Source organism: Hemitrygon akajei, chromosome 11 (assembly GCF_048418815.1).
Source record: "Hemitrygon akajei chromosome 11, sHemAka1.3, whole genome shotgun sequence".
Taxonomy (NCBI): domain Eukaryota; kingdom Metazoa; phylum Chordata; class Chondrichthyes; order Myliobatiformes; family Dasyatidae; genus Hemitrygon; species Hemitrygon akajei.
In genome coordinates, this window is record NC_133134.1 from 12,032,221 (window position 1) to 12,060,174 (window position 27,954).

A 27,954-nucleotide genomic window follows, 5' to 3' on the forward strand; every position below is an offset into this window, starting at 1 on the left:
TCTGCCACATGTGCATCGAAACATTGAAAAATACAGTGAAATGTGCTGTTTGCATCAACAACCAACACAGTCCGAGGACTGTTCTGATGGCAGCCCACAAGAGTTGCCACACTTCCAGTGCCAAATGGCCAAGCCCATAACATATAATCATGACCCATACACCTTTGGAATGTGGGCGGAAACCAGAGTACCCAGAAGAAGTCCATGCTGTCATGGGGGAAATGTATGAGCTCCTACAGACAGCGGAAGGCTGTGAGCCCCTGCCTCGTTACTACGACAGCGAGCTGTTTACTCTTTACTGTACTGTTTACTGTTTACCCGTGACACACACTTCACATGCATGTATTTTATTAAATTATTTGTGGGTATATTTAGTTTTGTGGACAGTGTTGTGGTTGTACTGTGGTCTGGAGTAACGTTGCTTTGTTTGATAGTATATATGTTCTGTCAGATGACAATAAACTTAAACTGAACTTGAACTTGAACCTCGATTAACTGTCCCTGTCAAAAGCTAGCTTGAGGCAAGTTGATTTCTGTTATGATTAGGGTGCCATTGAAATAATCACGGGAACTTGAAGAAGAAGTTTCTATATGTTTCTATGTATGAAGGAGGAGGCGAAGAGGCTGTAATTTTTGGGGGGAAATGGCAGACACTAGCTGAGCTGATGTTAATGGTGGGGCGAGGAGAAAAAGCACGCAGAAGTTTGAGTTAAAATTCAAGTTCAAGTTTATTGTTACTCAACCATAGACATGTATACTGCCAATTGACACAATGTTCCTTTGGACCAAGATGCACAACACAGTGCATATAACTCATACACAACTCATAAAGTAATATTACCACAAATAAGTGAACAAATAATAAAATATAATCCAGATGTTTGACATTTTTTAACGTTATGACACAAGTTAAGAAGTAAACAGTATAACACTACTAGTGTTTCATATGTGATAATACTCCAGTGAATTCTGTAGTCTTACGGCCTGGGGAGGAAGCTACTTCCCATTCTAACAGTCCTTGTCCTAATGCTAAGGTACCTCCTGCTGATGGCAGAGGTCCAAAGAGATTGTGAGACAGATGGGAGGGATCACTAAGGGCCCACGTGGGCAGCATTCCTGGTAAGTATCTCAGATGGGCGGAAGAGAGATGCCGATGATCCTCTCTGCAGTCCTTGCAATTTTTAGAATCTTGCGGTCAGATGCCTTGCATTTCCTGTACCAGATGGTGATGCAGCTGGAAAGATGGAAGCTGGTGGGTGGTGAGTGGTGACTTGCGATGTTCACGGCTCCTTGGAATGACTGCAACTCTAGAATAAGAGTTCTTTCTCCATATACAGTACTGTGCAGAAGTCTTAAGCACATATGCTGTATATAGCGAGGGTGCCCAAATCTTTCCCACGGTGCTGAAGTGACTTTTATGTATTGCTGCCACAAAAAAAAAACAAATTTCATGACATAAGTGAGTGATGACAAACCTGATTCTGATATGGGTCTCTGTTGTGGACTGAGAGTGGGAAGGGGGCAGGGAGAGGGGAATCATGGTTGGGAAAAGGGGAAGAGAGAGGGAAGCACCCGAGAGACAATTTGTAACAATCAATAAACCAATTGTTTGGAATCAAATGACCTTGCCTGGTGTCTCAGGAATGTGTGTGCTGCACCCACGCAGCCCCCACTTGTGGCACCCTTTCTCAGCCACCCATCCCACACCACGCCCACAGCTCCCCACCCTCACCATTCCCAACATCCTTTGCTCCCAACAGATTTACTAACTTGCTGTCCGCTCCCACTGACAAATACAGTACTGAGCAAAAATCTTAGGCACCCTAACTACAGTACTGTACATATACATGCCTAAGACTCTTACACAGTACTGTATATCAGCCATTGAAAAGGAGCAGATTATCCGGTCTGATTTCTCTTGATAATTGCTTTATTGTTTTCTCCTGGAGCTGAATCATGGACACCTGAAAGCCCTGGGACAATACCACCAAAGAACCAAGGATTTTGAGGATCAGCGGGAAGGACAGACATTAAACACCAGCGTACTGGAGGAGGCCACCATGATAATGCAACACCAACGCCGATGGATAGGTCACATACCTAACTTGCGTCTCCCCAGACAGATCCTTTACTCCTTGTTGAAGGAAGGTCAGTGAGCCCCTGGTGGGAGAAGGAGACACTTCAAAGAAGACATCAACATCAGCCTGAAGAAATTAAGCATTACATCTGAAAACTGGGAGGACGTCGAACTTGATCGTTGCACCTGGAGGAAATCTGTTCAAGAGGGAGCTGCTCTACATGAGAACAGCCTCTGATGTGCCACAGAGAACAAGTGACGGCTGCGAAAGGAGAGACTGAACAAAGCAAAGACCCAACCGCCAGCCACAGCCGCCACTTCCTCTTGCCCACACTGCAGCAGAATATGTGAATCCCAGATCGGCCTCCACAGCCAGCTGAGGACCCACCAATAGACAACACCTTAGGAGGACATCATTCTGGACTGGAGTGATTCTGCTGCTAAGTGGACTGGGATACAGGGCAAAGCTTTTTCATGCACGCATCCAGGCAGATTATTCTGTACGTAAATACACTGAGGTGTTACAAAGGAAGAACAAAAACAGAATTCAGAATATAGGGTCACAGTTACGAAAGTGCAGTGCGGGTAGACACATACAGTGTAAAGGCCACAAAGAAGTAGTTCGGGAGACCAAGAGTCCTTTACTTCTCCTCTATGTGGAGAGCAGATTAGGCCGATGGTCCTCTGAGTCTAGATAAATAGAGAGTGACAAAAGATCAACAGACGAAAGACCTGCAGCGTATAAAACGTCCTTGCTATGAGTTGGTTGCTTTATTACACACATTAGAAAAGTGACTACAAATGTACTCCATGGGCTGTGAGGGCTTCTGACATTGCTAAGGGCCTTCCAGAACTACAAGTCTTGTTCTTGGTCACGCACCAATATTCATCTCTCTTTTCCTGGTTCTGATCCCCTCTATTTACTCTGCACGGCGTCGTCTGACCTTCACCGTGGGGTCTTTTAGCAGAAATGATGCACGTTTCTCTTCGCTCCTTGGTTCCTGCTCCTGAATTGGAAATTCATCTGGAGCTTGTGAATCAGACGCCTTCTTCCTCACGGTAATTTATGGATTGTATTAATTAGCTATTTAGCTAGACTGAAAATGATTAACTGAGTGGAATCCAAACACTGATCGGCAAACTTGCTGAGGTGGATTATAAAATCAATAGCATTTTAAATGTATATATTTGATTCATTTGATTGTTGTATTTTGTTTTTAAATAATTGATGTTTAACTGTGCAGTGGTGTCTGATGTTATTTGTTATGTGGAGTTACAAATCTAAATAAGCTCCCGGGATGATAAAATGAGACTCTAGAAACTGGTGGCTGATCTAACAGAGTCTGTTTTTCTTGACTAAGTCAGCAGTTATGTACTGTGGGATTTAAAAAAAAAACAAGACAAGAGGGAAAAATATTGTGTTATTTTGCTAACAGGTCCTGTGTTGCAGGAGACCAAAGCAGAACAGAGATTATCCAGGGGATAACCGTGAGCTACAAGACAGTAATTAAATCAGACCTGTCAGAAGCTCCAGAACAAAGCTCCAGTGACAATAGCAGAAGGACACCTTAATGTTATCATTCCCCAAGTATGATGAATTGCAAGGAAACAGTGATGCTTGCCCCAATATTTATCTATTTTCAGTAACATGGTACTCTATTTTTAAGATCTGGTTCAATTTCAGAAGGGTGGGGGGGGGGGAGATATGTCCCTACCAAAGGAGGTGGAAGGCATTCTTTCCCTCCTGCGGGTCATCTTGGGCAAGGTGTAGTACCTGCTCAGCAACCCCCCCCCCCCCCCGACCCCCTGATCAGGGTCACAGAAGCCACGGGAGCAGGCAGTGGATGGTCGTGTGAGCAGCTGGTGCAGATCACAAATCCTGGTTATGTGACCACTGACACCAGGCAGACAATCTCTGAAGAGTATTGCTGAAATGCTGAGGTCACCCACCTGGAAAAGGCATTGCCCAAAGAAGGCAATGGCAAACCTATTTTGTAGAGAAATTTGCCGAGAGCAGTCATGGTCTTGGAAAGACCGCAATCGCACAAGTCATACGACATGACATATAATGATGATGTCATACAACATGGTCCATAACAATGCAGAGTATAATGTATTAATGCTGATATTTAGTGGAATATCTGTTTAATGGTGCGATTGCTTTACACCGTCATGGCGGGGTTCAGTTACCATCGCTCTCTGAGGTGTTTGGGTGTTCTGCGTGTGAGTTTCCTCCTGGTGCTCCAGTTTCCTCCCATATTCCAAAGTCATACAGTTAAGGTTAGTAGGTTGAAAGTTGTGGGAATGCTGCGTTGGTCCAGAAGCAAGGTGATGCTTGCGAGCTGTTCCCATTACAATCCTCGCATATTTGATTTGAGCAAATGACGTGCTTCACTGTATGTTTTAATATACTTTGCACGAGCCAAATAAGGCTAATCTTTATCTCTGGCTGCTTTCAGTAGCTGGAGAGATTGGAGTCAATGGGCCTACGTATAATAGGGTTGCTTGTGCAGGCTGGAAAAAACCTCTTGTAGATGTCATGGCCAAGTAAGCTCACCAACATCTTTAATTCCTCAGGAAGCTAAAGACATTTGGCATTGTCCTGGTTAACAATTTTAATCAGTGTTCCATAGAAAGTATTCTACCTGGATTCATCACGGGCTGGTATGGCGCCAGCTCTGTACGTCACCACAAAAAACTGCAGAGGGTTGTGGACATACCTCAGCACGCCATGGAAACCAGCCTCCCCTCTGTGAACCCTGTCGAAGTTTTTTGTTGCCTCAGTAAAAGCAGCCAGCATGGTCAAAGACCCCACCTTCCCCATTCAATCTTCTCCCCTCTCCCATCAGGCAGAACCTATGAGAGCCTGAAAGCTGTTACCACCAGGCTCAAGGACAGAATCTTCCCCACTGTTATAAGACTACTGAATGGCTCCCTAATACAAGATGGACTCTTGACTACACATTCCCCCTCGTTATGATATTGCGCGTTATTGTCTACCTGCACTGCACTTTATTTTTAATTGTTACACTTTATTCTGCACTCTGTTATCGTTCTACTTCATTGCATTGTGTAGTGAATTGATCTGCATGAACAGTATGTAGGACAAACTTTTCACTGTATCTTAGTACATGGGACATTAATAAGCCAATTCCATTTCTACCTAAGCTAATCTTTATAACCATATAATGATATAACAATCATAGCACAGAAACAGGCCATCTCGGCCCTTCTAGTCCGTGCCGAATGCTTACTCTCACCTAGTCCCACCGATCTGCACTCAGCCTATAACCCTCCATTCCTTTCCTGTCCATATACCTATCAATTTTTATTTTAAATGACAAAATCGAACCTGCCTCTACCACTTCTACAGGAAGTTCGTTCCACACAGCTACCACTCTCTGAGTAAAGAAGTTCCCCCTCGTGTTACCCCTAAACTTTTGCCCCCTAACTCTCAACTCGTCCTCTAGTTTGAATCTCCCCTACTCTCAATGGAAAAAGCCTATCCACGTCAACTCTATCTATCCCCCTCATAATTTTAAATACCTCTATCAAGTCCCCCCTCAACCTTCTATGCTCCGAAGAATAAAGACCTAACTTGTTCAACCTTTCTCTGTAACTTAGGTGCTGAAACCCAGCTTTATGAGGAAGCTTTGTCATGGAAACATAGAAAAAAAGGAACAGGGATACTCCATTCATTGCTAGAGCCTGCTCAAACATTTATCAAGATTATGGCTGACCACCGTTTTCCTAAGGGGAGATAATAACCTCCCACTCCAGCTTTACCATCTGTCAAAGTGGCTGGTTCCATTTCCCAGTGTAGGCGCTGGGGAATTCCAGCAATTATGTAACCACTACTAGATTCCTCACGGGGTGGGGGCTCCTGTTGTTGCTGTCAGAACTGACGAAGTATGGGTGTGATGGATGTGGAGGCTGCTGGGCTGAAAGTTGAATTCATGAGGATGGGATTGAATTGACTTTATTTCTTACATCCTTCACATAAGCGGGGAGTACAAATCTTTACGTTGTGTCTCCATCTGAATGTGTAATGTGCAATTTATAGTAACTTGTATATACGTACGTCATACATACTTGTACATACTTGTATAGTATGTACATCAGGACAATCAATATAACATAGAAATACAATCGTATCAGTCTGATGGCCTGGTGGAGGATTCTGCCGCAGAGCCTGTTGGTCCAGGCTGCGGTGCCATTTCCTGGATGGTAGCAGTTGGAATAGTTTGTGGTTGGGGTGACTCAGGTCCCCAATGATCCTTTGGGCCCTGTTTATGCACCTGTCGCAGTCTTGAATAGTGGGAAGTTCATATCCACAGACGTGCTGGTCTGTGAGAACCAGCATAGACTCGATGGGTTGAATGGTCTGATTTTATATTTTAAGGAAATCAAAGCGGTGATTAAGAGCAACCTAGCAGTCAAGTTGCAAATCGAGCACTTATCCATGAATCCATCTGAGGTTGTAATTGGCTGGAATTCAAGCAGAAGATACTGCTTGTCCCATTAACACTGTTCGACTGTGTGCTGTGTTTGTATCAGGCTTAGCATACTGATGTGTGAAATAAACACAGCCTTGGGCTGCACCGTCTTTTTAGAATGAAGTGTTTTAAATGATGCCACTGCTCAGGTTATGTGGTTACATTCAAAGGGCAAGATCTCAGCAGCAAGCGATTTATCTGAAGTTGAAAAGTTTTGCAGCCAAGATTGTCTGTTTGAGTGTGTGGTTGTGGAAAATGGTGATCTAATCTCATAGAAATGTGTTGTCCCAGTGTTGCACGCAATGAAGATTGACATCTGGGGGTTTGCAGGTTTTCGTTTATTTCCTTCTTCCCTTTCAGAGGGGAAAATAACATAGATTTAGGGGTGGACAGAGATTTGGGGGGGGGGGGGAAGAAAAGCTGAAGGGCACCTTTTTGGTCATTATATAGAACAACCTGAGGCAGGTCCATAAATAACATTCAACAGGCTCTTGGACATGAACATGGATAGGAGAAGTATAGAAAGATGCACACAAAACGCTGGATGAACGCAGTAGATCAGGAAGGCCAGGTGTAGAGGGACGTAGGCCATACATGGGCAAGTGGGACAAGCTTAACTGGGAATTTTGGTTTGTGTTGAGGAGATGAGCGGAAGAGCATTTTTCCAGGTTGTAGGACTCAATGACTCAAAGTGACCTCCAGCTCACTGTCTCGACTGTTCCTTAAAGTTTTCATTCCCTTTGTATCCAGAACTCTGCAAAGCCTAGCCTTGAGTAGGGACCATGACTCTGGGCTGAGGATTTGAGAGCTCCACTACCCCCTGAGCAAAGAAAACATTTTATTTTTGAGTGGGCCCCTGTTGGCCTTGAGACTGCAGCCCCATCTCCTCATCCTCCCTTCTGAGTCGTAACACCGTAAGATACTTGGTAGTGTGGAGGAGCAGAGGGATCTGGGGGTACATGTCCACAGATCCCTGAAAGTTGCCTCGCAGGTAGATAGGGTAGTTAAGAAAGCTTATGGGGTGTTAGCTTTCATAAGTTGAGGAATAGAGTTTAAGAGTTGTGATGTAATGATGCAGCTCCTAATCCTGACGAAGGGTCTCGGCCCGAAACGTCGACAATGCTTCTCCCTATAGATGCTGCCTGGCCTGCTGCATTCCACCAGCATTTTGTGTGTACAGCTCTATAACACTCTGGTTAGGCCACACTTGGAGTACTGTGTCCAGTTCTGGTCCCCTCACTATAGGAAGGATGTGGAAGCATTGGAAAGGGTACAGAGGAGATTTACCAGTATGCTCCCTGGTTTAGAGAGTAAGGATTATGATCAGAGATTAAGGGAGCTAGTAGGGCTTTACTGTTTGGAGAGAAGGAGGATGAGAGGAGACATGATAGAGGTGTACAAGATATTAAGAGGAATAGATAGAGTGGATAGCCAGCGCCACTTCCCCAGGGCACTACTGCTCAGTACAAGAGGACATGGCTTTAAGGTAAGGGGAGAGAAGTTCAAGGGGGATATTAGAGGAAGGTTTTTTACTCAGAGAGTGATTGATGCATGGAATGCACTGCCTGAGTCAGTGGTGGAGGCAGATACACTAGTGAAGTTTAAGAGACTACTAGACAGGTATATGTTGGAATTTAAGGTGGGGAGTTATATGGGAGGCAGGGTTTGAGGGTCGGCACAACATTGTGGGCCAAAGGGCCTGTAATGTGCTGTACTGTTCTATGTTTTATGTTCTTAAGATATAGAAGCAGAATTAGGCCATTTTGTGCATCTCCAGTCTAAAAAGACGCCCCTTTATTCTAAAGCTGTGTCCTCTGGTTTCAGACTCCTCCATCATAGGAAACATTCTCTCCACATCCACTCTATCAAGGCTTTTCATCATTCAATAGGTTTCAATAAGTTCACTCCTCATTCTTCTGAATTCTAGTGAATACAGGCCCAGAGCCATAAAAAGCTCTTTATATGACAAACTATTCAATCCTGGAATCATTTTCATGAATATCCTTTCAATTTCTCCAGTTTCAGCACATCCTTTCTAATATAAGAGGCCCAAAACTGCTCACAATACTCCAAGTGAGGCCTCACCAGTGCTTTATAAAATCTCAACATTACATCCTTGCTTTTATATTCTAGTCCTCTTGAAATGAATGCTAACATTGCATTTCCCTTCCTCCTATTGACTCAACTTGCAAATGAACCTTTAGGGAATCCTACACAGGGACTCCCAAGTCCCTTTGCACCTCAGTTTTTATATTTTCTCTCCATTTAAAAAACAGTCAGCCCTTTCATTTCTTCTACTAAAGCGTATGAACATACACTTCCCAACATTGTATTCCATCTGCCATTTCTTTGCCCATCCTCCTAATCTGCCAAAGTCCCTCTGTAATTCACTACTTCTTCAAAACTGCCTGCCCCTCTACCTATCTTCATATCATCTGCAAACTTTGCAACAAAGCCATCAATTCCATCGTCCAAATCATTGACATATAACGTAAAAACAATTGGTTCCAACAAAGACCCCTGTAGAACATCACAGTCACCAGCAGCCAGTCAGAAAGGCTCCCTTTATTCCCAGTCTTTGACTCCTGCCAATCAGCCATTATTTTATCCATGTTAGAATCTTCCCTGTAAAACCATGGCCTTGTAACTTGTTTTGTAGCCTCATGTTTGGCACCTTGTCAAAGGCCTTCTGAAAATCCAAGTACACAACATCAACCGATTCTCCTTTGTCTACCCTGCTTGTTATTTCTTCACAGAATTCCAACAGGTTTGTCAGGCAAGATTTCCCCTTGAAGATACCACGCTGACTGCGGCAGATTTTATCATGTACCTCCAAGTACTCTGAGACGTCATCGTTAATAATCGATTCCAACTGAGGTCAGACTAACTGGCCTATAGTTTCCTTTCTTCTGCCTCTCCTCTTCTTGAAGAGTGGAGTGACATTTGGATTCATCCAGTCTTCCAGAAACTAGTGATTCTTTAAAGGTCATTACTAATCATCCACAATCTCTTCAGTCACCCCTTTCAGAAACATATGGTCCAGGTGACTTACCCACCTGTAGACTTTTCTGTTTCCCAAGAACCTTCTGTCTAGTAATAGTAACTTCACACACTTCATGACCCCTGACCCCTGGAACTTCCGCCTTGCTGCTAGTGTCTTCCACAGTGAAGACTGATGCAAAATACTTTCCTGATTTTCCCAATCTACCTGCATATTGAAATCCCCCATTACTGTTGTAACATTGCTCTTTTGGCGTGCATATTCTACCCCCCTTTGTTATTTGTAGATCACATCCTTACTGAAGTTTGGGGGTCTGTATTCAATTCCCATCAGCCTCTTACCCTTGCATTTCCTTAGCTCTACCCACAATGGTTCAACACCTTTCACCGCTACGTCACCTCTTTCTAATGATTTGATTTCTTTTTTTACCAACAGAGCAACACTGCCCCCTCTGCCTTCCTGCCTGCCCTTTTGTAACAGTGTGTATCCTTGGACATTAAGCCCCCAGCTATAATCTTCTTTCAGCCATGATTCAGTGATGCCTACAACATCATACATGCTCATCTGTTACAAGAGTTACAGTATATTATTCAGTATACTGTGTGATTCAAATACACCCTATCCTTGTTATATGTGAGGAATACGTTCCTTGCAGTCGGCGCATAGTATGGAAAACGCACAATGTGAATAATTATTTAAATGGAGAAGAAAGGGATGCATTCTGGAGGGCTTCCTAAATTTTTTTTATCTGTAATTTATTCACATTTTCATACCAATACAACACAAAAGCAGTACCAGAAGGCAACATTCATATTATATTTCATCAATTTAAGGTGATATTCAACGTAATAAATCATAGAAAGTTAACACATTGGAACACATAAGCAGAGTCAACCTATCCTTTGCTGCCTTGAAACCTGATGCAATCTTTTCATCCTTACTTATGTAAATGAATTTCAGCATACATTTCCAATAAAGCCCGGTCTCGTCTGCATTAAACACCTGCGTTGGTGTGATGCCTAACTCAGCTATCATAGCTTGCAACTGCACAGAGTAGCGTTCAGCAGCTTCGTGGTCAGCACTAGCTTGCTCACCACGCACAGCTAAACTGTGAAGCCTGTGACGATGAACAAACTTAGAAAACCATCCCCTACTTGCATTAAAGCAAAAATATCACTTGACACTTCCTCACTAGCCTCTGAACAAAGGCAACCATAAATTTCCAAAGCTTTCACACGAAGATGATCAGAACTGAGTGTTGTTTTTCACTTTGTTTCATGCTCAGTGTACAAACTCAACATTTTCTCCATTTTTGTCATAATTGGGTTATGCACTTTGGTAACAATCTTTGAAGACACCTGTGATGAGTCAATCACTGCACTTCTTATTTTCTCAGCATTTTTTTAAATGTTTCTGATCGTGGACTCACCCAGGCCGAAGTAGCGTCCCAGAGCTGTGTTACCTTCACCTGACGCCACCCTGTTTATAATTTCCAACATTTTTTCAAGTGTTAAAGCAGTTCTCTGCTGCTTGGCTGATGGCCCAGGACTTGACACAGGACACTTAGGAGGCATAGTTAAATCAAGTCAAGTCAAGTCAAGGAAGTCATTTTTATTGTCATTTCGACCCTAACTGCTGGTACAGTACACAGTAAAAATGAGACAATGTTTTTCAGGACCATGGTGTTACATGACACAGTACAAAAAACTAGACTGAACTATGTAATAAAAAAAAACAACACAGAGAAAGCTACACTAGAGCACCGTAGATAATTACAACAGAAGTTTAAGAGCGCAAGATTGCACATCCACACGCTGCCAAAACCAATGTGTGACTGGCAGGAGTGAGACTGTGAGGCATGTGCACGTGACTTGTATTGGCGGGAAAGCAATGCTTCTTGTCCCAACAGCCTCGCATAACTGTGAGTTTTGGACGCTTATAAGGAGAAGTTGGTAAAAATAGGTTTAACGCATAACTGTGAATCCACATTGTCTGAAGACGCATATAGCGAGGATAGGGTGTGTAACATCTCCAGTCCTGTATTCACCCTTTTCGATTTTGTCTGCCTTTTACGTTGCAACTCATCCTGTTGACTGCAAATTTCCCTATCAACAGCCTCTCCTCACAACACATTACCTGTTTGTAAACCTCATTACCTCATCTTCAGCACCATTATCTGCCTTTCCTACGATACAATAGACAGTAGGTGCAGGAGTAGGCCATTCGGCCCTTCTAGCCAGCACCGCCATTCACTGTGATCATGGCTGATCATACACAATCAGTACCCCGTTCCTGCCCTCTCCCCATATCCCTTGACCCCGCTATCTATAAGAGCTCTATCTAACTCTCTCTTGAATGCATCCAGAGACTTGGCCTCCACTGCCTTCTGGAGCAGAGCATTCCACATATCCACCGCTCTCTGGGTGAAAAAGTTTTTCTGCATCTCTGTTCTAAATGGCCTACCCCTTATTCTTAAACTGTGGCCTCTAGTTCTGGACTCACCCATCAGCAGGAACATGCTTCCTGCCTCCAGTGTGTCCAATCCCTTAATAATCTTATATGTTTCAATCAGATCCCCTCTCATCCTTCTAAATTCCAGTGTATACAAGCCCAGTCGCTACAATCTTTCAACATATGACAGTCACGCCATTCCGGGAATTAACCTTGTGAACCTACGCTGCACTCCCTCAATAGCAAGAATGTCCTTCCTCAAATTTAGAGACCAAAACTGCACACAATACTCCAAGTGGGGTCTCACCAGGGCCCTGTACAGCTGCAGAAGGACCTCTTTACTCCTATACTTAATTCCTCTTGTTATAAAAGCCAGCATGCCATTAGCTTTCTTCACTGCTGCTGTACCTGCATGCTTGCTTTCATTGACTGATGTACAAGAACACCTAGATCTCGTTGTACTTCCCCTTTTCCTAACTTGACTCCATTTAGATAGTAATCTGCCTTTCTGTTCTTGCCACCAAAGTGGATAACCTCACATTTATCCACATTAAACTGCATCTGCCATACATTTGCCCACTCACCCAACCTGTCCAAGTCACCTTGCATTCTCATAACATCCTCCTGACATTTCACACTGCCACCCAGCTTTGTGTCATCAGCAAATTTGCTACTGTTACTTTTAATCCCTTCATCTAAATCATTAGTGTATATTGTAAACAGCTGCGGTCCCAGCACCGAACCTTGCGGTACCCCACTGGTCACAGCCTGCCATTCTGAAAGGGATCCGTTAATCACTACTCTTTGTTTCCTGTCAGCCAGCCAATTTTCAATCCAAGTCAGTACTCTGCCCCCAATACCATGTGCCCTAATTTTGCCCACTAATCTCCTATGTGGGACTTTATCAAAAGCTTTCTGGAAGTCCAGGTACACTACATCCACTGCAATACTTGCATTGAAATGTATTCAGCTCAGGACATTAGTCGCACCATGCTCAGTCTTTTGATTCTTAACTTTGTCTGAGGTCTCACCAACATCTGCCTCCACAACCTCTCCACTAACTGTTCTGGCACTCTGAGTCCCAACCCCCTGCAAAATGTTACAGTACCCCCCCCCCACACTAACTCTTTAGCCACATATTAAACTATATAATCTTCCTATTTCTGGCCTCACCAGCACGTGGCACAGGTGGAAATCCTCAGATGACAACCCAGGAGGCCCTGCCCTTTCACATAGCACCCAACTCCCTGAACTCCCTGTGCAGAACCTCATCACTCATCCAACCCATGTCATCGGTAACTACATAGACCACGACTTCTGGCTGTTCCCCCTCCCACTTGAGAATGCTGAGGTCTCAGTCTGAGATATTCTGGAACCCGGGAGGCAACATACCATCTGGGAATCTCGTTCTTGCCCACAGAACCTCCTGTCCATTCCTCTAATTAATGTATACCCTATCATCACAGCGTGCCTGTTCTTCCCCCTTCCCTTCTGAGTTGCAGAGCTAGGTTTAATGCCAGTTACTCAATTACTGTGACTCCCTATGAGGTCAACCCTCTGACCGTATCCAAAGTGATTTACCTGTTGCAGCTGGATGCATTTCTCACAGTTGTAGTCATCAGGGGCACTGGAGGTCTCCCTGCTTTCCCACATCCCGCAAGAGAAGCATTTCACTATCCTGCCTGACGTCTCCACAGTCCTAGCTGACCAAATATAAAGAAAAACATTAACTTAGTGCTTTCCTTTTCTTTTGTTTTCTCCTACTGAAGCCTCTCTTCGCTGAAGACTCAATAAGCTCCTTGGGCAGTGGACCTGAGTGAAATCCCCTCCTCTCAAAACTTCCAACGTCCAGATTGGTTGCTGGTCAAAGCTCTTTTTGTATCCTTCTGCATATCTTGTTCTGGGTTCACCTTAGCATTTCGGCATCTGCAGCGTAACGTTATTACAACACCAGCATCCCAGGTTCAATTCCAGTATAAGGAGTATGTTCGTTCTCACTGAGACTGCATGGATTTCCTCTGGGTGCTCAGGTTTCCTCTCACAGTCCAAAGACGTTAATAGGTCGCATGAGTGTAGGCTTTTTGGGCCAGAAAAGTTTGTTACCGTGCTGTATCCTAAACTTAAAAAAAACTTCTAATGCTTAACGCATCATTGTATCTTATTCCATTATTCTTCAGAGAAGATAAAGCAGGTGACTGTCAATAACACCTAGTGAAAGGGGTGGCAGGAGGATGAAAGAGAAGCTGACGGCTAAGTGAGAGAGAGTGAGTACCAGGAGTAAGTGGGGCAGTGGGATAGGTGGGAGTGTTGACGTGCTCACGAATCATGAACATAGAGAATAAAAAGAATTAAATGGGAACTCCCACAGCACAGGTTCTGTAAGGCAGTCATACCTGGGGAGTAGTGGGGATAAGCCCCCACTACCTAGTAAATGTTCCCAATGGCGTGCATCTCAAGTAGCCTCTGACAACCAAATCCAGTTCCTGGCCTTCATGTGTGACTTAGTTGCTATGCTTTGTGGAATCGTTGCTGCTGACAGAAGGGGCAAAGGAGGGTTACTGGTGCCTTAAGACCAGTCACTTCAGGTAGTTGGGGCTTGTCGGCCATGGAGGAGGAAAGCTGATCTCAAACCACTGACGCCTTGTGGCTGTACCCGCTCCGGGAGAGGACTGCGGGAGTAAACCATGAAGGAATAATCTGGAGCTAGAGTCCCTAAGGCAGTGATACATTGAGTTCAATGCTGACTGGCATCTCCGGTGACACCGCTGGTTCAAAGCTGTATCAGTCACTGCATTCCTTTGGGTTGATGAGCTGTGTGGGGAAGGTATCCCGCTACCTGGGCAACAGCTTGCTGTCCGTATCGTACTGCCTTTGCTTTGCAGACAGCTGGGGCACAGCCTCTGGGGTTGACCTTGACCAACAGAGGGCCTCACAGGCATCAGCTGCAAAGCTGCACGAACGATGGAAAGGATTTAGCCTGACAGGATTGTTGTGCTGGGAGTTCGCATGCATCTGAACTAGAATTGGTTTATTACTGTCGCACGTCACAAGTTATAGTGAAACGATTGACCTAGAGTCATAACTTCCTACAGCATAGAAACAAGCCCTTCCGCCCATCTAGTCTGTGACAAACTATTAATCTGTCTAGTCCCATCGACCTGCACCTAGACCATAGTCCTCCATACCCCTCCCATCCAGGTACTTACCCAATATTTTCTTAAACTTTGTAATCAAGCCTACAACCAGCTCTTCCACAGCAGCTTGTTCCAAACTCCCACCACTCTCTGAGTGAAGAAATTCCCCCCCCCCACATGTTCCCCTTTAATATTTCACCTTTCACCGTTAACCCATGACCCCTAGTTCTAGTCTCACCCAACCTCAGTGGAAAAATCCTGCTTGTATATACCCTTTCTATACCCCTCATAGTTTTGTAGACCCCAATCAAATCTCTCATTCTCTTGCACTCCAGGGAATAAAGTCTTAACTTAGTCAATCTTTCCCAATTGCTCAAGTCCTCAAGTCCTGCAGCATCCTTGTAAACTTTCTCTGCACTCTTTCAATCATATTGATAACTTTCCTGTCGGTAGGTGACCAGAACTGCACACAGTACTCCAAATTAGGCCTCAACAGCATCTTCTACAACTTCAACATAACATCCCAACTCCGCCAGACTTGCTTACTCTTTGTACACATCAGATCATTAAACATGCACTGAGGTAGAGCAAGGTAAAACAATAGCACAATGCAAAATAACAGCTTACAAGTATAAACGGGACAAATGGCCTCTTTCTCTGTCATAATAATAACATTCTGGAAAGCAGTCGTGTGCAAGAGGGAACTGTGGCATTCTTAATCTTTGGATTTCATGGGGTTCTCCCTCCCAGTACTGATGGTGCTTATCTATATTATACAGGCAAGGTGGGACGAATTTCAGCGTTAGTGTTAAGAAGATAGATATACGTGTACACTCTGCGGCCACTTTATTAGATACAGGAGTGGAACCCGATGTGGTCCTCTCTACTGTGGCCCATCCTCTTCAAGATTTAACATGTGTGTTCAGAGATGCTCTTATCACACACTGAATGTCTGTTTTTTTTTTATTTTGTTGTTCACACCATTCTCTGTAAACTCTGGAGACTGTTATGTGTGAAAATCCCAGGAGATCAGCAATTTTTGAGCTACTCAAACCACCCCATCTGACGCCAACAACCACTGTGGTCAAAGTCACTTAGATCACATTTCTTCCCCATTCTGATGTTTGGCTTGAACAACAACTGAACCTATTGACCACGTCTGCATGCTTTTATACGTTGAGATGCTGCCACGATTGGCTGATTAGATATTTGCATTAATGAGCAGGTGTACAGGTGACCCTAATAAAGTGGCCACTAAGTGCACTTGCAACACAAAGACTTTATTATAAGAAAGGTAAAAGGTTGGAGAGTATTGGTTGATAAAGGCACCGTATTAATGCCAGTCATAAACACGAAAGGTTCTGCAAATACTGGAAATCCAGAGTAACACACACAAAATGCTGGAGGAACTCAGAAGATCAGGCAGCATCTATGGAGGGGAAGAAACAGTTGACGAGACTCTGAGACTCTGCATCCGTACTGGAATGTATGGCTTCTTCCCCCTTCACCCTGCTCTGAAATGTCAACTGTTTATTCATTTCCATAGATGTTGCCCGTCCTGCTCAGTTCCTCCAGATTTTATTTGTTGTTCTAGAGTATTGCAAGTTATATCTTTGAAATAAAAATGCCCTTCTTTATTTTTACCTCTTGGTTTTTGTGTGATTGTGTTTTCCCGACAAGTTTATAGTCCCTGTTATTTGCCTAAAAGCTAACTTTATAAAATAAAGTATTTTACTTCATAAATGGATTAACAAAAGGATAATTAAATGTGCCGACTTGGAACAAGGGAACTGCTTCTCATTCCCTGATGTAATTTGGGTCTTAATTAAAACTCGTCTACTTTGCCACTCACTGTATACAATGTCTTCAACGGATTAAGCCCATGAGAGCAGAGGTTTAGGAATGGCTTTGTCAACTGGGCTTGTTCAGATAACAGGACAAGACCATCAATCCAACAGCCTTTCAACCACTGAGTGCAGAATTGGCAAGGGCCATGCTTATGAATTGAGGGATGGTGGGGACATATTGTAGCCGTACTTATCTCTCGCTGAACATGGTGACAGGCCTGGTCTCTGAGTGAGAGAAGGAAGCTCACACGTTTCTGCTGCAGCCAGATGCAGCAACCCATATGTGCACAGTAAGATCACGCAAATAGCGTTGAGACTAAGGAGCAGCTAATCTGATTCTGCTGGGATTTTCCAGCCAAGTTATTGTGTATGTTTAAAGTGGAGGTTGACTGGGTGTCAAAAGTTACTGGAAATGGCAGGAGAATGGAGTTAAGAGGAATAATAAATCTGCCATGATTGAATGGCAGAGCAGACTCGATGGGATGAATGGCCTAATTCTACCCCTTTTGGTCTTGGGATTGGTGAAAGCAGAAAAAAGTGTCATGGGATGGTTGCAACTTCCATAACTGAGGGCGACTGACTTGTAGCAAGGAGAGGTTATTAAAGGGTTAAGGAGAATCAATCTAACTGGGGGGCCAAACATCAACCAAATCCAATAAAACACGTTATTTTGTGGAAGTGAAGTTGCACAAGCCTATGTTATAACATTGCACATCATCCTGGCGAAGGGGTGAATGGCTTTGTTGCACCAGCCTTTTGCCTGAACTAAATGTGAAATGTAACTTAGGCCCATGGAACTTTTGCTTTGCTGTGGTTTCTGGGATCTTGTTATGCAGAAATCTGTGCCCTTTCCCCATAACTCTCAATTCCTTAATCTTCTAGATATTTGCTATCTTCACCTTTAATACGTTTAGTGGTCACTTTATTAGGTACACCTGTACACCTGCTCACTAATATAGCTATATAATGGATTCCACAGATTCACCACGTTTCGTCATCTCTGTTTGAAGTGGATGTCCCTCTACTCTGAGGCTGTGCCCTCTGGTTGTAGACTCCCCCACTATAAGAAGCATCCTCTCCACATCCACGAGTCCTTCAGGCCTTTCAATGGTCATTAGGTTTCACTGAGATTCCCCCTTCATTCTTCTAAACTCTAGCAAGTACAGACCCACAGCCATCAAATGCCCCTCCTTTATTAACCCTTTCATTACTGGGATCATTCTCTAAACCTCCTCTGGGCCCTCTCCAATGTCAGCAGATCTTTTCTTCGATAAAGGGCCCAAAACTGCTCACAATACTCCAAGTGCGGTCTGATCAATGCCTTCTAAAGCCTCAGCGTTACATCCTTACGTTTGTATCCTACTCCTCTGGAAATTAAGGCTAACATTGCATTTGCCTTCCCTACTACTGACTCGACCTGCAAGTTAACCTTCAGGGATTCCTGCACAACTACTCCCAAGTCCCTTTACAGCTCTAATTTTCTTTCCTTTTAAAAAATAGTCCATGCATTTATTCCTGCTACAAAAGTATATGGGCATGCAGTTCCTACACTATATTCCATCTGTCACTTCTTTGTCCATTCTTGCAAACTGTCTAAGTCCTTCTGCAGACACCATGCTTCCTCAGCATGACCTGCCCCTCCACCTATCTTCATATCATCTGCAAACTTGGCCACAAAGCTATCAATTTATTCATCCAAATCACTGACATATAACGTGAAAGGAAGCGGTCCCAACACCAATCCTTGTGGCACACTACTAGTCACCAGCATCCAACCAGAAAAGACCCCCTTTATTCCGACTCTTTGCCTGCAGCCAGACAGCCAATCTTCTATCCATGTTAGTATCTTTTCTGTAATACCATGGGCTCTTATCCTGTTAAATAGCCTCAGGTATGGCAGCTTGTCAATGGCCTTCTGATAATCCGAATAAATAACATCCACTGACTCTCATTTGTCTATCCTGCTTGTTACTTCCTCAAAGAATTCCAACAGATTTGTCAGATAAGATTTTCCCTTAAGGAAACCACGTTGACTTTGTTCTATTGTATGATGTGCCTCCAAGTACCCTGAAACCTTATCCTTAATAATTGACTCCAACATCTTCCCAACCACTGAAGTCAGGCTAACTGGCCAATAATTTCCTTTCTTCCACCTCCCTCCCTTTTTAAAGAGTGGAGTGACCTTTGCAATGTTCCAGTCCTCCGGATCCATTCCAGAATCTAGTGATTCTCAGAAGATCATTACTAATGCCTCCACAATCTCTTCAGCTACCTCTTAGGGTGTAGTCTGTCTGATCCAAGTGACTTATTTACCTTCAGACTTCCCAGCTCCCCAAGCACCTTCTCCTTAGTCATAGCAACGACACTCACTTCTGCCCTCTGACACTCTGACATTTCTGGCATACTGATGGTGTCTTCCACAGTGAACTATGACACAAAATAGGTTCACCTGCCATTTCTTTGTCCCCCGTTACTAGCTCTCCTGTGTCATTTTTCCAGTAGTCCGATATCCACACTCGTCTCTTTTTTACTCCTTATATATCCAAAACATACTTCTGTATCTTCTTTTATATTATTGAATATTTTACCTTCATATTTCTTCTTTTCTCTCCTTATGGCCTTTTAGTTGCCTTGTGTTGCTTTTTAAAAGCTTCCTAATCGTCTAACTTCCCATTAATTGTACTCTGTTTTATGGCCTCCCTTTTGCTTAAATAGCACAGAAACTAGCCCTTTGGCCGAATTGCCCTTGCTAACACAGATCTAGTCCCGTTTGCGTGCATTTGGCCCGTGTCCCTCTAAACCTTTCCTATCCATTTACCAGTCTAAATGACTCTTAACTGTTGTAATTATACCCGCCTTTATAGCTTCCGCTGGCAGTTCGTTGAATTTATCTTTCATCCTCTGTATGGAAACAGGTCCCTTTTATTTCAAGTGACCAGGTCTCACCACCTTTTAAGGGCAGATAATTCCAGAGCTTGAAAGCATGTACCAGCAATCTCAAGGACAGCTTCTACCCTACTGCTTTCAGACTCCTGAATGGACTTCTTGAACAATAAGATGGATTCTTGACCTCACAATCTACCTCGTTATGATCTTGCACTTTTCCTGCACTGCACCTTCTCTGTCACTTTCACACTTAATTCTACAGTTATTGTTCTCCCTTTTTTCTATGTCAACGCATTGTGTAATGATCTGAGCAACACACACAAAATGCTGGAGGAACTCAGCAGGCCAGGCAGCATCTATGGAAAAGAGTACAGTTGATGTTTCGGGCCGAAATGTCCCAATTTTCTGTTGTTTGTGAAGCCATATAACCATATAACAATTACAGCATGGAAACAGGCCATCTCACCCTTCTAGTCCGTGCCGAGCACTTACTCTCACCTAGTCCCACCAACTTGCACTCAGCCCATAACCCTCCATTCCTTTTCTGTCCATATACCTATCCAATTTTTTTTTTAATGACAATATAGAACCTGCCTCTACCACTTCTACTGGAAGCTCGTTCCACACAGCTACCACCCTCTGAGTAAAGAATTTCCCCCCTCGTGTTACCCCTAAACTTTTGCCCCATAACTCTCAACTCATGTCCTCTTGTTTGAATCTCCCCTACTCTCAATGGAAAAAGCCTATCCATGTCAACTCTATCTATCCCCCTCAAAATTTTGAATACCTCTATCAAGTCCCCCCTCAACCTTCTACGCTCCAAAGAATGAAGACCTAACTTGTTCAACCTTTCTCTGTAACTTAGGTGTAATGATCTGATCTGTATGAACAATATGCAAGAGAAGCTTTTGCCTGTATCCTGGTACGTGTGACAATAATAAACCAATACCAATAACAAAGATTGACTAACACAAGAGATTCTGCAGATGCTGGAAATCTTGAGCAACGCACACGAGGTGCTGGAGGCACTCAGCAAGTCAGGCAACATCTATGGAAGGGAGTAAGCAGTTAACGTTTTGTACCGACGAAGGGTCTTGGCCCGAAATATCGGCTGTTTGTTCCCCTCCTTGGATGCTGCCTGGCTTGCTGAGTTCCTCCAGCACTTTATGTGTCATTCAGATTACATTTGTTCTGCCTGACTTGTGAGGAGTATTTTCAAAGGCACTTTCTTTACTTTTGAAGCTGAGACTGATAGCAATTGATGTCAGTACACGAATTTGTCTGTAGGAATATATATTGGAGCTGACATGAATCGAAATTCATTGCAGAATATTTAACATGCATTACTGGTGTTGACTAGCGTGCAAACCTAGCTGGTGGTTGGTTTAAATCCTGTTGCAGAGATTTGAATGCAGAATTTAGGCTGGTTCTCCAGCACTGCACTGATGGAATGCTGTTGTGCTGGCTGATTTTCCACCGCATGGACGAGGCAGTAAACCAGAGCTTCATTTCGTCACTGGTTTTGCAGCCTCAATAGTATGGAAACAGGCCCTTCAGTCCAACTGGTCCCTGCCAACCATGATGTCCATCTAAGACAGTTCTGTTTGCCTGCATTGGCTTCTGATGAAGGACAATCCATTTCACTGTACATTTTCGATGTACTTCTGATAAGTAAACCTGAACCATAAAAATTTGAATCATTTATTTGCGTTTAAAGGTTCAAAAATCTGGCAGTTTTGTAACATCGCAACAACTGTGCATCCATGAAAGTCATGGCAAAAACACGCAGCACGCAAGAGAGTTCCTAGAAGTGTGGTTTTCCCCAAATAATTCTGTAAGCAAAAACATAGACCTTGATCCGATTTATGAGTCGATGCGGGAAAAATTCATGACCACAACGCACAAAGGTCACAACACTGCCAATCAGTGATGAGATTTCCTCCCCACATCACAATGGAATTTTGGAAATAGTGTCCCAATCAGCTGATAGATAAGTATATAAAGGCCAAGCGTTCTGAGAATGCACCACTATCAACAGAGCACTGACGATGTCTCCTCGCATGGTGATGAAACGTTTGCAAGTAAATTGCCAAGATCGGGGAACTCAATCCAACCATCAACCACCCAAGCTACACATCTTTCAGGTTACTTCTAATCACTACCTCTGTTTATACCAGGGGTTCCCGACCTTTTTAGTGCCATGGACCCTTACCATTAACCATAGACCTGAGGTTGGGAAACCCAGGTTCAAAGGTTTCAGGACACTAGTTCTTACTCTATCAAGAGGGCATAAACTAGAAGGAAAATTGGACTCTTTAAATAAAGTCATCAATTCAATGCCATTATGCTGTTAGTGAAGTTCTGACCAAGGGTCTCGACCTGAAACATTGACATTTCATTCCTCTCCAGCACCTTCAGAATCTCTTGTGTTCTTATTTCTCTCTTCCTTTCCTATCCACATATCAGCCCGGGTGCCTCTTAAGTGTTATTATTGCCCCTACCTCTACTGCTTCCTCTAGCAGTTCAGGTGGGTGAAAGAAATCCCATTGTACACTTTAAAAAAGATTTAAGATTTAAGATTCATTTAATATCAGAGAATGTATACACTATACAACCTGAAATTCATACTCTTCACAGACATCCACGAAACAAGAGACCCCAAAGAATGAATAATAGAAGAACAGCCAAGTTCAGAATCAGGTTTACTATCATTGCATTACGTAACATGAAGCTTGTTCATTTGTGGCAGAAGTATGTTACAAGGACATAAACTTACCATAAATTTCATAAATAAATAAATAGGATAAAATAAAAGAATAGTTAGGTAGCGTTCATGGGTTCATGGACTGATGGTGGAGGGGAAGAAGCTGTTGTTAAAACATTGAGAGGGAGCTCTCAAGCTTCATCACTGATGGTAGTAATGAAAAGAGGGCGCGTTCTTGAGAAGACGCAAATTCGTGCCACTTTTTCTCAGAGGCTTCCCTCAATCTTCCCCCAAGTTCACTTACAGTATGTGGATGAACTTGTACATTAGGGGACCTTGCTGTGTCCTGATGGTGTTTGCTCTTCCTACATTGTGACTGTGGTTATAAACTACTTTGGGAGTTACTGAGAGTGTGAGAAGTTCCATGTCAGTTTTGTTTAAATTGTTTCATCTTGTTCTTCTTTTTATAAAGGTTGCCTTTGAAATGTTAAAAGTGCTGATGGTGCATATTTATTAAAGCAGCTAAAAATAGTTTTAAGCAGAGCTGGTAAAGAATGCTAAAGAGGTGCACCAGGTCTCCATGCACAAGTGACCAGAAATCTTAACTAGTTTACATTAGCAGGCCTGCTCTTTCCTCCTCTGAGCACACTTACATGGAGTGTTGCCACAAGAAAGCAGCATCCATTATCAATGACCCCCACCATCTGGACCAGGTCCTCTTCTTGCTGCTGTTATCAGGCAGAAGGTACAGGATCCTCAATTCCACTCCATCAGGTTCAGGAACAGTTATTATCCTACACCTGAACCAATGTGGAGAATATTTCTCATCGCTACCCTGAACTGACCTGGGTTCAATTCCTTCTGCTGCCTGTAAGGAGTTTGTACATTCTCCCGGTGATCGCGTGGGTTTCCTCCCACATTCCAAAGAGATGTGGTGGGTGGGATGCCCCCAGCACAGTCCTCGCTGATTTTGTTTGACACAAACGATGTATCGCACTGAACGTTTCCACGTACCTGTGATAAATAAATCTGAGTCAACCATGAGCTACTACATCATGGACCATGAGCTACTACAAAAATTTTTTTTGGAGTAGTGACAAAATCCTACAGGCAAATTTGAAGGAGTCCAGAAAGAGATTAAGAAGGAGTCCTCAAAGGTCACAAGAAACAGGGCAGATGGGCACACAGTGGAACAAATGCAAAGCTGTTTTATAGCTACATGTAGAGCAAAGCATTAACTGAGAGAAGGGGCCCTGTTAGAAAACAAAAAGTAATCTGTTATGGTGCTACAGCACAGAAACAGGCCCTGGGGCCCTTTCAGACCACAGCGAAATGTTATTTTGCCAAGTTCCGTCTGGACCTTCACCCTCCATACCCCTCCCATCCATGTACCTATCCAAACTTCACTTGAAAATTGTAATCAAACTTACATCCACTATTTCCACTGGCAGCCTGTTCCACATTTGCACCATCCTCTGAGGGAAGAAGTTCCCCCTCAGATTCCCCTTAAATATTTCACATTTCTTCCTTAACCTATGACCTCTAGTTCTAATCTCACCCAACCTGAGTGGAAAATACCTGCCTACATTAAACCTATCTATATCCCTTATAATTTTGTATACCCTTATCAAAATTCTCGTCATTCTCCTATGCTCCAGGGAATAAAGTCCTAACCTATTCAGCCTTTCCCTCAAGTTCTCAAGTCCCAGCAATATCCTTGTAAATTTTCTCTGCTCTCTTTCAATCTTATTGATATCTTTCCTGTAGGTAGGTGACCAGAACTGCTCACAATACTCCAAATTGGGCCTCACCAACATCTTGTATAATTCCAACATAACATCCCAACTCCGCTACTCAATATTTTAATCCAGGTGCAGGACACGATGACTATTTTGTGACAACTGTAACAAAAGTGGATGATGCTGATGTTGTAAAATCAGTGTGAAAATTGGATGGTGTATTTATAATAACAAGGCAAAGGTTAAAATGATTATTGCCTTTGAAAATGGATACGTATATTGCCAGGCAGAATGGAATATATCCCAGGCTTTTGATAAGGTCCCTCATGGCTCTTTGTTCACTGAAGTCAACCGGAGCCTTTGATTACATTTTATTTAAATCTTCACCAGCTGCAGGCACAATGCCAGAGGGTTGGGAAACTGTTACCATTGTACCACTGACCAAAATGCATGGGCAGAGGTGCATCCCTCCCCACCATCGGTAGTATCTACAGGAGGTTGTCCCTCAAGAAAGCAACACTCATCATCACAGATCCCCACCACCCATCCCAACCATCTTCTTGCAGCTACCATCAGGAAAGAGGTACAGAAGTATGAAGTCCCCCACCACCAGGTTCAAGAACAGTTACTTCCCTTCAACCATTGCATTCTTGACCCAACCTGGATAGCCCTAATCACTTGAGTCTAGCAACACTTTGCACTAGAATGAATTTTATTATTTTTCTGATCTGAGTTATTTCTAGTAAAATTTTATTTACGTTTAATTTGATTTTCTTGTGAATACTGTTTGTCTAATGCCATGTTCCTGTGATGCAGTAACAAGTACGTTTTTTATTGTACCCGTACTTGATATGACCATAAATAGGACTTTTGACTTTGACTTTAATCACAGCCAGTCGGTTTAACTTCAGTCATAGGTACGAGGGGTGATTGATAAATTCGTGGCCTAAGGTAAAAGGAGTCAATTTTAGAAAACCTAGCACATTTATTTTTCAACATAGGCCCCTCCTACATTTACACTCTTAGTCCAGCGGTCGTGGAGCATACGGATCTTGGATGCTCAATAATATGGATTATGCAGAAAGTTTGAAGTTAATAACTCATCAGTTAATAACTCATCGGGGTGATTGATAAGTTTGTGGCCTAAGGTAGAAGGAGATGAGTTATTAACTTCAAACTTTCTGCATAATCACTCAAAGAGTTAAACTGCATGTGCATGTAAACTTCAGTTCTGAAGCTGTTTGCTTACTTTTATTGTTAGCACGATTTTATTTTCTCTCTGTACAATGGGTATTCTTTTTTAATGGGTTCTTTTAGGTGTCTTTGTTTTGTGGCTGCCTGTAAGGAGCTGAATCTCAGGGTGATATAATGTACACATACTTTGATAATAAGTGCACTTTGACCTTTGAACTTTAAATATAAAGATAGGTAGCTTTCAGTAGAACTGGTCCGATACCAGTGGACCATGCAGTTCTGGTTCCATTTTACAGGACAACTGTAATTGCTGTGGAGAAGGTGGAGAAGAGATTTAAGAGGATGTAGCTGGGACTGGAGTACTGCAGCCATGGGGGAAAATTGGATAGGCTGGGGTTGTTTTCTTCAGAGCAGAGAAGGCCAAGGACAGACTTAATTTTAAGGTGTGTAGAGGCTATTGAGAAGCCTAGACAGTGGAAATAGGAAAGATGTATTCCATTTAGTAAAGGGATTAAAACGATGGGGCAGAGATTTAAAGCAGGATTAGTGGGGAGATGAGGAAAGATATAAACTTATAAATAAGTTGAATAGCTACGGTTTTCCCCTGGTTAGGGGAGTCCAAAACTTGAGGCATAGGTTTATAATGAGAGGGGCAACTTTTTCACACAGTGGGTGGTGCTAAGATGGAACAGGTTGCCAGAGAGAGCAGCGGGTGTTGATACTGTTATGATGTTGATACTGTTATGATGTTTAAAAGACATTGGGACAGGTATAGGGGAGGTTTAGAGTAGGTGTTCCCAGGCTGGGCTCCATCAACCACTTAGTTAATGGTATTGGTCCATGGCATATAAAAGGTTGCGAACCCCTGTTTTGTAGGGATTTGGGCCAAACAGGGACAAATGGGCAATGAACAATCCACTGACAAATTCCTAGAGTCAAGCAGCATTTGTGGACGGAAAGGAATTGTCACCATTTTGGGTCAAAATTCTGTGTTCTTTCCAGCATATCCTCTATTGCTCCTGTTTCCAGCGTCTGTCGTCTCTTGAGTCTCCACAGCTCAGTTGTGCATCTTGGTTGGCATGGATGAGTTGGACTACAGGGCCTGTTTCTGTGCAGTATTGCTCTATGACTCTACAGCCTAGTGGGTTTTAAAAGTCTGGAACAGACTGACTGAAAAATTGGTGGAGGCAGAAACCCTTACAACTGAACAGTCTTTGGACACTGTAGGAGCATGGAGCTGAACTGGTTCTCTCTCCACAGATGCTGCCTGACTTGTTGAGTATTTCACCAGTTTCTGCTCTTGTTATTGATTCCTGTTGACTGCTAAGGCCTTTTTGTTCATTTCCAAAGTACATTTATTATCAAAGTGTGTAAGCATTATACAACCCTGAGGTTTGTCTTCCCACAGACAGCCACGAAACGAGAAAAACCATGGGACCTGTTCAAAGAAAAACATCAACCACCTGATTCGCAAAAAGCAAACTGTGCAAATGGCAACAAGAAAGGACGAGTGAAAAGAACGCAGGATAGAAAATCAAAGAGTCCATATACAGTTCAGCTCAGTGTTCATTATCTGCAGGCTGCTCAGATTTGAAGTTGCCCAAAAATAGCAAGAGAAAAGCACATTATAATGTGAACTACAGACCAATGCACAAACTGCAGACCCAGAACTTCTGCACCATCCTCTGAGAGCAGTGAGGGAGAGAGAGAGAGGGAGAAGCCATTTAAACACAGGAACTCTCCTTCTAGAGCAGCGAGTGGGAGGGGGAGAGAGAGACTATCACACACAGTCACCTTCCTCCAGCAAGCGAGAAACTGGTAGACAGCGCTGAACACTCGCTCACCTTCTGCACTCGCCTCGATGTTTTCAGTCTGCCTCAATGCTTTAATTGGAGAAAGTAGCGAGAAATGGAATCAATCACGGGCTCCTGCCCCTCCTCTGAGCTTCTTGGCCTCTGAGGCCGCTCGCCTCCTGGAGCCTCCTCGGAGACAGCAAAGCGCCAGATCGTTCAATCGGCCCGAACACCCGCCACCAAACAGTAGATCACAGGTTCTGACAGTTCCAGAGCCACATTTGAAAGAAAAAGAAGATGTTGAGTGATGTGAAAGAAACATCTGGAGAATGTTACCCATGGTAGCATTGTTAACTCCATTTCCAACTCCAGTATGTTTAAATATCACAAACAAATGTGTTAAAAGGAAAAAGAAAAAAAAATCAACCTTAGTTAATGATCATGTGGGCAGCTGTTGGCACTAGAGTGTAAAAGATTAATCTTTAAGTTCAAGTTTATTGTCAATCAATCATACACAAGCATACAGGTAAACAACACATCGTTCCTCCGGGTCCAAGGTACAAAACACAGTACATACAGTCACACACGGCACATATAGTTACAATCTAGAACATACAGTCACAAAATAATAT

At 43.3% G+C, this 27,954-nt stretch overlaps 1 protein-coding gene and 1 long non-coding RNA gene across 3 annotated transcripts in view; one reads left to right on the forward strand and one right to left on the reverse strand.

The window, feature by feature from the left end:
- Positions 1-27,954, forward strand: part of LOC140735318 (ras-related protein Rab-26) — a 464,020-nt gene that overhangs the window by 401,754 nt on the left and 34,312 nt on the right. The window lies entirely within an intron of this gene.
- On the reverse strand, positions 710-27,699 carry LOC140735073 (uncharacterized). The gene is made up of 3 exons (XR_012100678.1): positions 27,374-27,699; positions 2,101-2,160; positions 710-1,425 (listed from the first exon to the last, which is right to left on the reverse strand). It is a non-coding gene; the product is annotated as an uncharacterized lncRNA (long non-coding RNA).